General features: G+C 51.1%; 1 protein-coding gene and 1 pseudogene across 2 annotated transcripts in view; one reads left to right on the forward strand and one right to left on the reverse strand.

The window, feature by feature from the left end:
- Positions 1 to 12864, reverse strand: part of CUNH1orf21 (chromosome unknown C1orf21 homolog) — a 255177-nt gene that overhangs the window by 11687 nt on the left and 230626 nt on the right. The window lies entirely within an intron of this gene.
- On the forward strand, positions 585 to 2760 carry LOC113607550 (serine/threonine-protein kinase PLK1 pseudogene; annotated as a pseudogene).

Raw genomic sequence — 12864 nt, forward strand, 5'->3', positions numbered from 1 at the left:
GGCTTTCTGGAAGCACTGCCATCCCTAGCAGGGGGTCTTCCAGATGAAATACCCAGAGAAGGGGCCATGAGTGCCGCCCAGCCAGCTCCCCAGGGACTACCCTGAGAAACCCAGCCTGTCGGCAGCAGAATTGTTGCCCGCGCTTTATACTGTGAATTGTTAGCAGTCTCTAAATAGACCATTCATTTTTCCTTTCAGCACAGAAGGGTCTCACAACTCCAAATACCACCAGGGGCCTGAATGTTTCAAGTCAAAACATTCCCCAAACCACAGCCCTCGGGTGAGAGGCCGAGCTAGCCAAGGGTTTGGAGGAAAAACAACCACCTACCAGCCTGGAAACCACTGTGTACACAGGAGGCTGGTCGCCTTGCTCACAGAGGCTGGGAGACTGAGCATTTGCACTAGTGAGACTTAATCTGATAAAGCCACCTTTCCTACATTTCCCCTTTGCCGGAGGACCCAGTCCTGGGGCTGGAGGCTGCGCGTGGGGCGGGGCCGCCCAGGGTACCTGAGCCACCCCTGCCCCGCTTCTTCCTACCCGGTTGTGATAAAAAAAAAAAAAAGCGAGCGAGCGAGCGAGAGAGAGAGAGAGAGAGAGAGAGAGAGAGAGAGTGAGAGAGAGAGAGAAGAGAGGCTTTTGCAACAGTCCCGGTGCAGCATTTGATTCGGGGAGCAGCGGAGCGCTGTCAAACCTCTGCCAGGAGGCAGTCAAGCAACTCCACGAGCACGAGCGCGGCGGCGCTGCAGAGACGCTGGCGCGGGCACCAGCCCACCGGAGAAAGCCGGGATCTCTGGAGCTGTGGCTCCCAGGGCCCCCGACCGCCATCCAGCAGGCAAAAGAGATCCCGGAGGTCCTAGTGGAGCCGCGCGGTCGGCGGTGCGGCCTGCCGGGCGCTTCCTGGGGCAGGGGCGGCTTCGCCAAGTGCTTTGAGATCTCTGACAGGATGAGGACGCCAAGGAGACGTTTGGCCGCAAGATCCTGCTTGAGTCGCGGATGCTCAGGCCGCACCGGAAGGAGAAGATGTCCTTGGAGATGTCTATTCATTCCCCTCTCGCCCTCCAGCACGGAGTCGTAGATGCACGTGGACACGAACTTTATACTGGTGGTGCTGGGGCGCTGCTGCTGCCGAAGATTACCCTGGAGCCGCACCAGCGGAGGAAGGCGGCGACCCAGCCCGAGGTCCGCTGCTACCTGCAGCACATGGTCCTCGGCTGCCAGTACCCGCACCCAAACCAGGTTGATCACTGGGACCTCAGGCTGGGCAAACTCTTCCTGAATGACGATCTGGAGGTGAAAACAGGGGATCTGGCCCGGCAACCAAAGGTGAATATGATGGGGAGCAGAAGAAGGAAACCCTGTCTAAATACACAGCTCTTGAGGTGCTGAGCAAGAAAGGGCACCGTTTCCTGGTGGACAGGGGGCCTATTGGGTGCATCATGTTGATATATACCTTGTCGGTGGGTAGATCACCTTTTGAGATCTCCTGCCTAAAACTGACCTACTTCTGGATCAAGAAGAATGTATGCAGGATTCCCAAGCACATCAACCCCGTGGCCACCTCCCTCTTCCAGAAGATGCCGCAGACAGGTCGCATTGCCCACCTGATCATTCATGAGCAGCTCAAGACGAGTTCTTTACTTCTGGCTACATCCCAGCCCATCTCCCATTACCTGCCCCACCATTCCATCAAGGTATTCAATCGCTCTCAGAAGCCTGGATCCCAGCAACAGGAAGCCACTCACAGTCCTAAATAAAGGCCTAGAGAACTCTATGCCCAAGACTCCCTGGGGAAACTCTTTCCAGTGGTCCAGGAGACCAGAGAGTGCCACTGCACTCCCCAACCACTGCACCACCAGCTGTAGTGGCTGCATAGCGTGAGTGCCTCCAAGCCCTCTGAGAGGGGGCTGGTGAGGCAAGAGGAGGCTGAGGATCCCTCCGGCATCCCCTTCTTCTGAGTCAGCAAGTGGGGGACTATTGGGACAAGTGCAGCCTCGGGCATCAGCCGTGTTCTCCGATGATTGGACTCACCTCATCCTCTGGTGCCTTGGTGACAGTCTGTGGTTCACAGAGCATGGTGGTGCAGAGTTCTCCCTCGCCATGAGTTCCCATCCTAACTCCTCCACGAAGATCGCTCTCCAAGTACTTCCAAAACCACATGAGTGAACACTTGCTGAAGGTGGGTACCCATGGGAAGGTGATGAACTAGTCCAGCAACCCTACCTGCCTACCTGATTCTGCAAGCACAGAACCATCACCCTGCATCCTGCAACGTCTTCCAGGACCACAGCAAACTCGTCCTGTGCCCAGCATGGCAGCTGTGACCTACATCGACTAGAAGCCGGATTTCCACAAGTACTGCCTGAATATCCTGGAGGAGCACAGCCGCCCCAGGAGTCTGGCAAGTCAGCTCTTCTATGCCCGCCCATGGTGGACAAGCTGCTGAGCTTTCGCTCAGCCAACAATCGCCTCAGGACCTCCTCACAGCCCCTCCCAGGACTACTGCCTGTCCTCACCCCCACCAGCCCCTTGGGCCCCTATGGGTTAGCCCCCGCTGTGCTGGGTTTTCTGTGATATGTCCCCTCACTCCGACCGGGTGGCTGGAAATAGAGCTATGTCTTCCTTGCAGGTGGGAGTTGCTATTAAGTTATTTTTGTACATGTTGGGGTGTAGGTTCTATGGCCTCTTCACCTTCCCTCTCAACCCCACCGTATGAATTGTACAGAATACTGCTATTGAATTCAGGACTGTCTTTTTCTTGGCAGTATACACATTAAACATGCGTGAATCTTTTTAAAAAGGTGCGGGGAGCGCTGATTGGCTACTAGTTGTCATGTGCACTCAGTGGCCACCTCGCTCAGCCAGTTAGCGGCAAGACCTGAGTACTCTGGAGGTGCTGTGCAGAGGTGGCTATATGGGCTATATGGGATGCCTGCTTTCATTGTCTCTTAGCCCAATAAGTCATGTAGCAATGGTAAACAAATTCAGTGACAACGCATTAAGTCCTTCACAAAGTGCCTTTGACAAAAGATGGTCGTCTGCTGAGAGCTGTGGGACCCTCTCAGCTGACAGGGCCCTGAGAATGCTACAGTGACCCTGTCATGGGGACAGGTCTGTCAGGAATGGTCTTCGGGGAAGAGGATGGAATTTATAAGACCTCCTTTGAATGACCAGTGCCGACTCCGATGGCTCATCTAGCTGGCATGTAGAAAAGCTGGAAACGCTAGCCGAAAGCTTGGGAAGGCAGAGAGGGAGAGAGAGAGAGGAAGGGAGGAAGGAGGGAAGAAAAGCAAGGAACCCCCTGTGGTAGGTGCTGCGAGGGAAGGGCTGCCTGGGGTCCCTTTCATGTGCTCACAGCAGCATATGTCCACTAGTGAGGAGCACTCCGTGGATTCGGTCCAGGAGAGACACATTTAGGGTACCTGTTTCAGCTGAAGGAAGGGAAGGCGACAGTACACTGGAAAGAAGTTCGAGAAGCTGGCTCAATGGTGGCCCAGGCAAAGAATATGACCAGACTGAGATGACATGGCACGCTGACCCAAGGCACGCATGTCAGTGGCACTATGGCCGAATGGTTATAAGCCAGGCCTCTGGGTCAGATGACCTGATCCTGGTTCTACCACATACTGCTGTATGACCTTGGGCAAGTTACTCAATCTCTCTGAGGCTCAGTTTCCCCAACTGTAAAATGAGGGAACAGAACTTACTTTATAGGGGTTATCTGGAAGAATATGTGAGAGAACACTTAGTCTCTGTTCCATATGTGGCAGTGACTATTAGGAGGATGGATCAGTTGGGGACCAGTTGATGGCTTTGATGTCACACTTCCCCCCAATGATGTGGACTCTGCCAGTGTTTGGTAGACTCAGCTTCTGCTAAGAAGCTCATCTCATCTGGGACTTGAGGGAGGGAACTCAGCTCTGACTATGACCAAGTTTCAGTATGTGAAGAGATTTGCTTACCCAGGTCTTCCTACTTATCCCAATGACTCTATTTACTTATATTTTGGAAAATCTTCAAGCTTTTTCCTTCCACTTGTGTGCTGGGGGGAGGAGGGGTGGGAATGGGAAGATGTTTATGGGCCCTGGCAGGAGTCAAAGGGGGCCGTGGGGCACCAGAATCCTACTGCATTGGCAGGGGCACAAATCCTGGCAGATTATGTCAAAGATAAAAGAGGATTTAGGGTGACGATTTAAAGCTTCCTTTTCTCCTTTTTTGGGCAAGGGCCTGGGAAGAGGGGGTGGGAACTGAAAACAGACAGAGCCTTGTTAGTGACTTGAATTTTCACACGTAGAATGACGGGGCTTTGGAAAGGAGTTTCTCCTTGTGTGCCCCTCCCATTCCACGCCATCTAACCTGATCTTTAAATTGGCGACTCCATTTGTATTCCAGTCTGATCATGGGAGACTCATATCCCGGTGGGCCCCAGCCTTGGTTTGTAGCAGACGGGAAGTGTTCAGGGGAGCCTTCAGCTGACACAAAAGGACTGTGGGGAAACCAGCCAGCATCCCTCCCTCCCAGCAGCCTCACCCCACAGCTGGGGCCCTGGGAAGCAGGGTGGTGGCAGGTCAGCCTTTACAGCTGCTTTTTATTGGATCCTGTCTGTACTGGTTGTATTCAAGGCTCTCAGTCCCAGATATGAGAGCAAACCACAAGAACCCTGCGTCAGGTCAGTGACCAAGTGCCGAGCATATCAATGACCAGAACTCCGGGAACAATTGGAGCAAGTGCTTGAAATTCCAGCCGTGAGCCCGTCTGACCCACATGGGGGGATGCATATATCTTGGGTAACATCCCAGCCGGCAATTCCCAAACTCACCAGGCATTCAACCACTGCAGCCTCAATTTTAATCATTATAACACCACCCATCACCCCACTCTAGCTCTGCCCCACGGAACGTCCTGGGTGTGTAAATCCTGTTCTTTTTATTCAGCTGAGAGATGCTGCAGAGAGGACGAGCAGCCACTGCCCTCAGTCCCTTGCAACCAGGGACCCCGCTTTTCTGGGGGTGGAATCTGCCTTCCCTGAGGTTTGTCAATTTGCGGGGAAGGAACTCATTCCCTAGACGCTGTGTTTTATCCTGAAGGCATCTCCCAGAGCCAGGGGTGTACCGAGGGCTGAGGGCAGCTGGGTGAGGAACACCACAAGGTAGGAGCAGGCTTAGGCTTCTGCCTGAGGTCAGCGATGAGAGGTAAACCTCCTGCCCAGGATGGGTGTGTTCACGAAATTCTCTTTCTTTGGAATGCCTTGAGCAAAATTGTGTCTGGACACCAGATGAACCCTTGAGGCCTTTCCCTAGCCTGAGCTCTTCGACTTCTAGGGGTTGATTCATTCTCTTGTCCCATCAACAAGAGAGACTCACCTTCATGTGTCACTGGGAGTCCTCCACATTCCCCGCCTTTCCTGTCTCATTCTCACCATCGAGATTGGTAGCAGCTTTGAGTGCTTCCTTTTCTGGGCTCTCACAGCCCCTTGGAGTGTGTGTACAGACCCACGCCCTGCTGTTCTGTAGCTCCCTGGGGGCAGGGTTTATTCTGTCCAGCTCTGTTTGCTGGTGCCCATCTCAGTGGCATGCTAGGTGGACAAGTAGCCCGGGGACCCTCCCTGTGCCTCACAGTGGCCTGGGGAGATGCTTAAAAATGCCCAGCCCCGCTCCCAGAAATCCTGACTTAAGTGACCTGAGGTCTGGACGCTGGTGGTCTGAAAAGCTCCCCCACGTGACCCAATGTGAAGCCCCTGTTGAGACCCCCCCCAGAGTCGACCGTTAATGAAAGCTTGTCTTAGAATGAACCAATGACGTTTGTCCAAGTGATACCTTCTCTTTTATTTGTGTGTGTGTGTGTGTGTGTGATCCTCAAGCCCTACTCACCCCTAGCATTTATCCCGTTAACGCCATTTGTTTGAGCCATAAAACTCTTGGGGGAACCAGGTTCGAAGGAGAGCTACTGGCAGGCATTTCTCCTCTGATGTTTGGAACTGTGCTGAACAACTCACTAAGTCTTAGGAAGTTCCTGCCTCCAGCACGCGGGATTCTCTCTCGTCCTTCAGCCTCACTCCATACCAGCTAAACCTCTTCCTCAACGTTTTCTATACTGCAGACCACGGTTTCTGAGCCTTGTGGGAAGTAGTCGTGGGCAAGTCTGAGGGGCCATGTGTGAGGCCCCAGGTGGGCCAAGCAGCCTGGAGGGAGATGCATGTGGACAGGGTGTGTTATGCAAATGGGAATTACATGAAGTGATTGATAGAGTTTCATTCAGGGAGAAAATGATGAAAGAAATCAGACCACAAAATGTTTGTCGAAATACCATACGATATCACTTATATGTGGAATCTAAAATACGACACGAACCTATCTACGAAACAGAAACAGACTCACAGCTCTAGAGAATAGACTTGTGGTTACCAAAGGGGAGGGAGATGGGGGAGGGATGGATTGGGAATTTGGGATTAGCAGATGCAAACTATTTTATACAGAATGGATAAACAACAAGGTCCTACTACATGGTACAGGGAACTATATTCAATATCCTGTGATAAACCATAATGGAAAAGAATATGAAAAAGAATGTATATATGTATAACTGAATCATGTTGCTGCACAGCAGAAATTAAGACATTGTAAATCAACTATACTGCAATAAAAAAAAAGTTTGTCCAGTCCAGTTCTATGCGCAGCTCACTGCTAGGGGCTGTGGGACTTCAGGGGATCTGCCCTCTGTATGGGGAAACCAAAGAAGAGAACCTAAATATATGAGATGAAGCACAGATTTCCAAAGCTACCAGAGCTCTGAGAGGAGTGATGTCCATTTCCTGTAAAGCTTTGGTGTCTCATCCGTGGCTGGCGGTAGCCTCTGAGTCTAAACCAGCTGCAGCTGGTCACTGGCATGAGGTCTTTTTTTGAACACACAAAAGAGTATAGGGAATATTTTCCAAACACACACCCTATTTCCCCATATCTGCTTCAGTTAATTTTTTAAAAGACTGAGACATTGTTAACCCTCCCCTGTGCCACTTCCCGTCCTCCCTCCCTCCTCCCTTTCTTGAAATTGGTATTTGTCTTTCCCATGTATGTTTTCCTATGCACGTTACTATACACGTAGGGCATTCATGCACAATATATGATACGATTTTGAAAGCTTTCAAACTTTATATGAGGGGCATCATACTGTATCCTCTGCATGTTTTCCACTCACTGCTCTGTTTTTGAGGTTTATTCATGTTGATACAAAATTAACTAAACTATTGTTTATCCATTCTCTTTTTTTTTTTTTTTTGTGGTATGCGGGCCTCTCACTGTTGTGGCCTCTCCCGCTCTCCCATTGGGGAGCACAGCCTCCGGACGCGCAGGCTCAGCGGCCATGGCTCACGGGCCCAGCCGCTCCACGGCATGTGGGATCTTCCCGGACCGGGGCACGAACCCATGTCCCCTGCATCGGCAGGCGGACTCTCAACCACTGCACCACCAGGGAAGCCTGTATCCATTCTCTTTTTTGATGGGCATTAAGAGTGCATTCTGTTTTTCCGTTAGAAATAATGCTACAACATTGTTTGTAATGCATAGTTTGGTGCACATCTTCCTTCCTCCCTCCCTCCCTCCCTTTCTCTACCTGTCTTTCCTTCCTTCCTTTCTCTTCCTTTTGAAGTATAGTTGATTTACAATATTGTATTGGTGTCAGGTGTACCGCATAGTGATTCAGTGTTTTTGCAGATTATACTCCATTATGTTATTACAAGATAATGGGTATAATTCCCTGTGCTGTACATTATCTCTTTGTTGCTTATTTATTTTACGCATCTCCTTGCACACAGATGCTCCACTCCACTCTCTCCCTGAATGCTCCCTCCATGACCATCACAGCGTTCAGACCTGCTACCTGCCTGCTCCGGGCTCTGCCATGGGCTCACCCTTCCTCAGTACCGGCAACTCGGCTCTTAGTGTTTGAACTTGACCTGGTTTCTAGGCCTCACCTTACACTTGGAGACCTAGTCTTACACCACAACTCTCTGTGGCTCAGGCCTCTCAGGGCTTCTACCCCTCACCAACACCTGGCCTCTGCTGAAAGGGAAGTTCTTTGGCAGGAAAGATTGGCCTGTCTTGGGCCATAAGACGAGGTCTCATACAAGTGGTCAGTTTTAACTGGACCTCAAAGGAAGTTCAATCTTCTGTAATAAGGAGAAATGGGAGAATTTTCCTGAGGGGAGAGAAGGAACCAGAGTAGGAAAATAAACATGGCAGGGTAGGGTGAGGACCCGGCTAAGAGCAGTGGCCAATGGAAGCTGGGTTCTGTCAGAGAGTGGGTAACATGATGTGACTCCAGTGAGTTAAAACTTCATGTTCCTCACCAGATGACTTTGAGCTTTCGGGATGGAAATGGTGGGTGGGCAGTGCCCGTGGCAGGGGTGATGGTGGCCGGGAGACCCCTGAGGAGAAGCTCCCATCCTCTACAGCCATCTGCTGGGCCAGGCTGAGTGTGAGCACTTGTGGTCTCGTTTCACTCCTTTCCCTCCAATTTGTTGATGAGCCTTTATCCAATCAGTCTTCCTCTTCCCTCCATCACTCATGTGTCACTTCCCGCCACTCCCGCTTCCAAGTAAGAGAACTCCAGGCAACCACGTGCAGGCTTCAGTCCAGCTACGACCAGTGGACTGGACGCTGACCTTGCTTACAAGAGCCTGGGGAGCGGACACGAGGGGCAGTCCTGCGGTCTCCTCTGCAGCTTGACTTCTCTGTGGCTTGAGATTGAAGTAAGCTCCCAAAGTTCCCAATCAGGGCTACGGGGCACCAGCATGTGTGTATGTGTGTGGGGTGCAGTCGGGAGTGAGGTGGGGTTAGGAAACCCTTCAAGCTTGGCTGGCCTTGTGATTTCAAGTGAGCTTCTGCAGGGAGAAACAGGCTTACTGTTTTGGAAAGAACAAGCTTGGGTCCCAAGTTTCCTCTGGGCAGAAGCCTGGGCTTTTGCCTTGTTTGACAACCTGTCAGAGGCGAACAGGCTGATGCTACAGGGAAGACAGAGCCAAGAGAAACTGCTTTTGGCTTCATGCTTTGAGACTATGTGTGTTTCTCTCTGGTAGATCCTGGAAGGCGAGCGTAGTGGGAGAATCAATTGTTTTCAGCGTCCAGAATGTGCCAGATAGTCATGGAGTTTGAGGGTGGGGAACGAGAGAAACTCTAAGGCACATACCTCATTTTTCATACTGCCCCCCCCCCTGCATCTGACTTTGGAGAGAGGGGAATTCTTTAATTCCTCACATCCCTGACCCCCTACTTGGGAGACCCCAGTGCCCGGCATGCACTGTGCAATGAATAAATGTCAGCTGGCGGAATGAGTGCCTTTGGGAAGTGGGTGTTTGTTTACTGAGCATTTACTATGGGATCTCCTCAGATCAAACCTATGAGAAAAGTATTGTTTTCAAGTAGGTTCAGGAAGGTTAAGTAACTTGTCCAAGGTCTCACATCTAGGAGTGTGTGTGTATGTGTGTGTGTGTGTGTGTGTGTGTGTGTGTGTGTGTGTGGTGAAGGGAAAGGGGTGTACAAGAGATGTGAGAGGCTCATGGCATCATTTTTTGTCATTGCTCTTTTTTGCAACTTCATCAAATCTATGAATTTATGAATTTGCAGAAGCTGATGGGACTGTCCCTGAAAGCTGATGGGACAGTCCCTGAAAGCTGATGGGACAGCTGAGTGGGCTGTCCCTGAAAGTTGGAGGCAATGAAAACAAGGTTGGGGGCTTTCCAAGTGGGTGCTTGAGGTAGTACATCTCCTGTAAAAACAGAACTTGAACTTACGTACACACAGTAGGGAAGAAGACAGAAGAGTAGAGGGACAGGAAGGCCCCAAGATCTTTTGCAGACATTTATAACAGCCCCTTCCCTGAGATCCAGGGAGAAAGAAAGGCACAAAAGAGAACAAAGCCAGGTCATCTGTTAAAAATTATTTAATAGAAAGTCCAATGTCAAAATGTAACAATAAACAAAAATACACATGTATAAATATGTATATATATAATTAGACCTGTATACTTTCTCAGACCCTTTTCAAATGACACAGAATCATCATCATATCTTGGTGGTCAAATCAAAAATAATATTCAAGCGACGTGGACCCACTGGTGCTGTGGGGAATAATAGTACTACTGAAGAACTTTGAGGGTTCAAAGAATTCCAATCATGAGAGAGCTGGGGATATTGCCAAATGTCCTTTTCTGGAGACCCAGAGAGGGAATATGAGCAACCCCATGGCTCTGTACAGTGTACCTGATCTTTTCTTAGCACCTACAGCCACTACTGCCTAGGGAGTCCGCTCTCCTGTCGGATGGGGTTTTGAATTGTTTAAGTTTATGCTATTTGAGAGTTTGCTTGCCCTGTCTCCCAGATTACAATCTCCTGGGGATTTTGCTTTAAGACCTTCCTATTCTTCAGGCCACGGGCCAGCACAGCAGTTTGGGATGGATGCCATCAAGGTGTGAGGATTTGCTCTTGAAACGGTGGTTGGCGTCCAAAGTGGCTGAGCACATACAGGGGGCACCCAAACCCTCGGGGCTTCAGAGTGAAAATACCAGAACCTCTGTCTGTAATATTTTGTATCTTACTCTTTAAAAATCTCTATGTTGTGCGCTTTAAAAAATGTGCCTAATGTTTTAGTACAGAAGTATATGAATATATACTTTAAATTAATAAACATACGGGGGGGGATGCATCTCACAAGGTTTTTGCTGACAGGCACGTGTGGTCCAAACAGATGGGCACCCACGGCTTTACAGAATTCACGTGCATGTGGAGGGCTGGGCGGGCTTCCCTGCGGGGCTCCCACGCCCACCTGAGGAAGCCGCTGCAGGTGCTCAGAAGAGCAATGCCTCAAGAGCATCTCCCAGACCTGAATGAGAGCTGATGTCTCCTGATCCTGCCGCTAGATTTTCCTTGAATGTAACGCCTTATCCTAAATAAAACACAGATGCCCTTGGGAAGAGCAAATACACAGCCACTGACACCTGGCAGGGAAGCATTTTGATCTCTTCCCGGTGATGGAGAGGGAATTGGACCAGGGCAGACAATGGGGAGAGGGTGCCCTAAGGCAAACCTGGCCGTATTCCATGACCACACCCCGACCAAGGGGACCTTCCGGGACCTTCATTTTAAAGTAGGTGTATTTGAGGCCAAATATTCTGTCAGTTTCCAGCATCGTGATTACTACAGGCCGAATTCTAATGAAAACGTCTAGGCTGGTGGGATAGTCGCGTGGGAACCACAAGACACAGAATCAGAAATTGCTCAGTAAGGAGCCAGAGGAATATCTGGGAAAAGAGTAGGTGTTTGAGCGACAATCTTTCCAAGGGTCCAGATGGCTAGTGAATATGCCAGGCTGCACCCAGGAGGGCAGGTGCGGAGGTTTTGCAAAATAGGTGAGCCAATAGGTGAGCCCCAAGCCGTCCTCAGGGCCCTCTGGGGTCAGGAGACCTGAGCCCCTCAGCTAGGAAAACTGCCTTCAGCCCCCAGTGCCTCCAACTTCGCAAGGAAATGTTACCTATTGTGGCCTTTTCTCGAGTTTCTAGCAACCATGCTGCCTCACAGCTGGTATTTTGATTCATCTAATTCTTTTTCTTCTCCTTATAAAGTTTCTAATTATTTGTCTGGGGGCAAAGGGAAGAGAAACCCAATGCTCTGAGCCCTGAATAGGTTCTTTGGCACCGCGAGCTGTCTGCACAGAGAGACTCTGTCTGCTGTCTCTGAGCCTTCCCTGCGTCACTCCCAAAGAGCGCGGGGCTCCAGGGGCCTCCCCGTCCCCACGAGGCTCACGGCAGCTGTCTAGGCTTGCGGGTATTTTCCATGTGCACACAAACCATGTGTGCTTTTTTGTTTTCGTTTTTTAATTCCCCTTTCTTTGGCAGGACACAGGTGCACACTGCAGACACAGCAGAGGCTCGGCCACCAGGTATGACCCAACCCAGGGAAAGGCTGTCCAAGGGAGGCTGCCCTTTGGTAGAATGAATGAAGACCTCACATCCCGAGTTGGGAAGCCCTAGGCGGCTTCCCGTGTATTTATCTTAGGGTGCACCCTCATCCCAGGGTCTAGGCTGGCCTGTTCCCTAGAGGTATTTTTAGGCTTGCTGGTTCTACAGCCAGGTCAGGATGACCCAGAGCTGTCCCCTGTATGTCTCTAAATCCAGCCCAGGTTAAAGCTCTTGAAATCAAACAGCTCTGGGGGAGAGGACAAAGAGCTGGGGCAGGGGTGGAGGATACACAGGAGTAAATCATCTCAGCAAGAAACTGTGTACCTCCACAGCACGGAGGGGACTTCTGGTCCTGACGGGGATCACACTTACCTCTCTGGGTGGCCTCGGCAGTGGGCTTCAGAGGGGGCAGAGCACCACCTACAGCTCTCTTTATGCCCCCTGGGCCGGGTCACTGATTGCCCTGGCCACATCCCTCTCTTCTCCCTCCTCAACTCCTAGCGCCAGCTGCTTCTCTGCACACAGGCCCTGACAACCCACACTGTCCCTCCTTTGGCTGAGTCCCATGCTGTCCCCTCAGCCTGGAAGGCCCCTTGCAATGCTCTCCCTCAGGCCTCTGACAACCTTGAGCTTTGATGTCCCCTCTTTTAGGAAGCCCCCGATTTCCAAAGCTGGGCGGCTGCCCCTCTGAGAGCCTCCCGCGGCACCCAGTGATTCCCTACAGTGCACTTCCCACACTGTCTGCCCCACTAACGGTGGGCTCCTTGAGGGCGGGAGCTGGGCTTGGGTCACCCGTGTAGTGCTGGGGATTAGCTCAGTGCCTGGAGTATACTAGGTGCTCCATATAATCTGTTGAATGAGTGAGTCCCCGACACTGGAAGAGGCAATGCTAAAAATGTTACCTCTGGGCCAACCTA

The sequence above is a fragment of the Aethalodelphis obliquidens genome, unplaced genomic scaffold (assembly GCF_003676395.1).
Source record: "Aethalodelphis obliquidens isolate GAN/ISIS:26980383/991018 unplaced genomic scaffold, ASM367639v1 scaffold48, whole genome shotgun sequence".
In the NCBI taxonomy this organism is placed as follows: domain Eukaryota; kingdom Metazoa; phylum Chordata; class Mammalia; order Artiodactyla; family Delphinidae; genus Aethalodelphis; species Aethalodelphis obliquidens.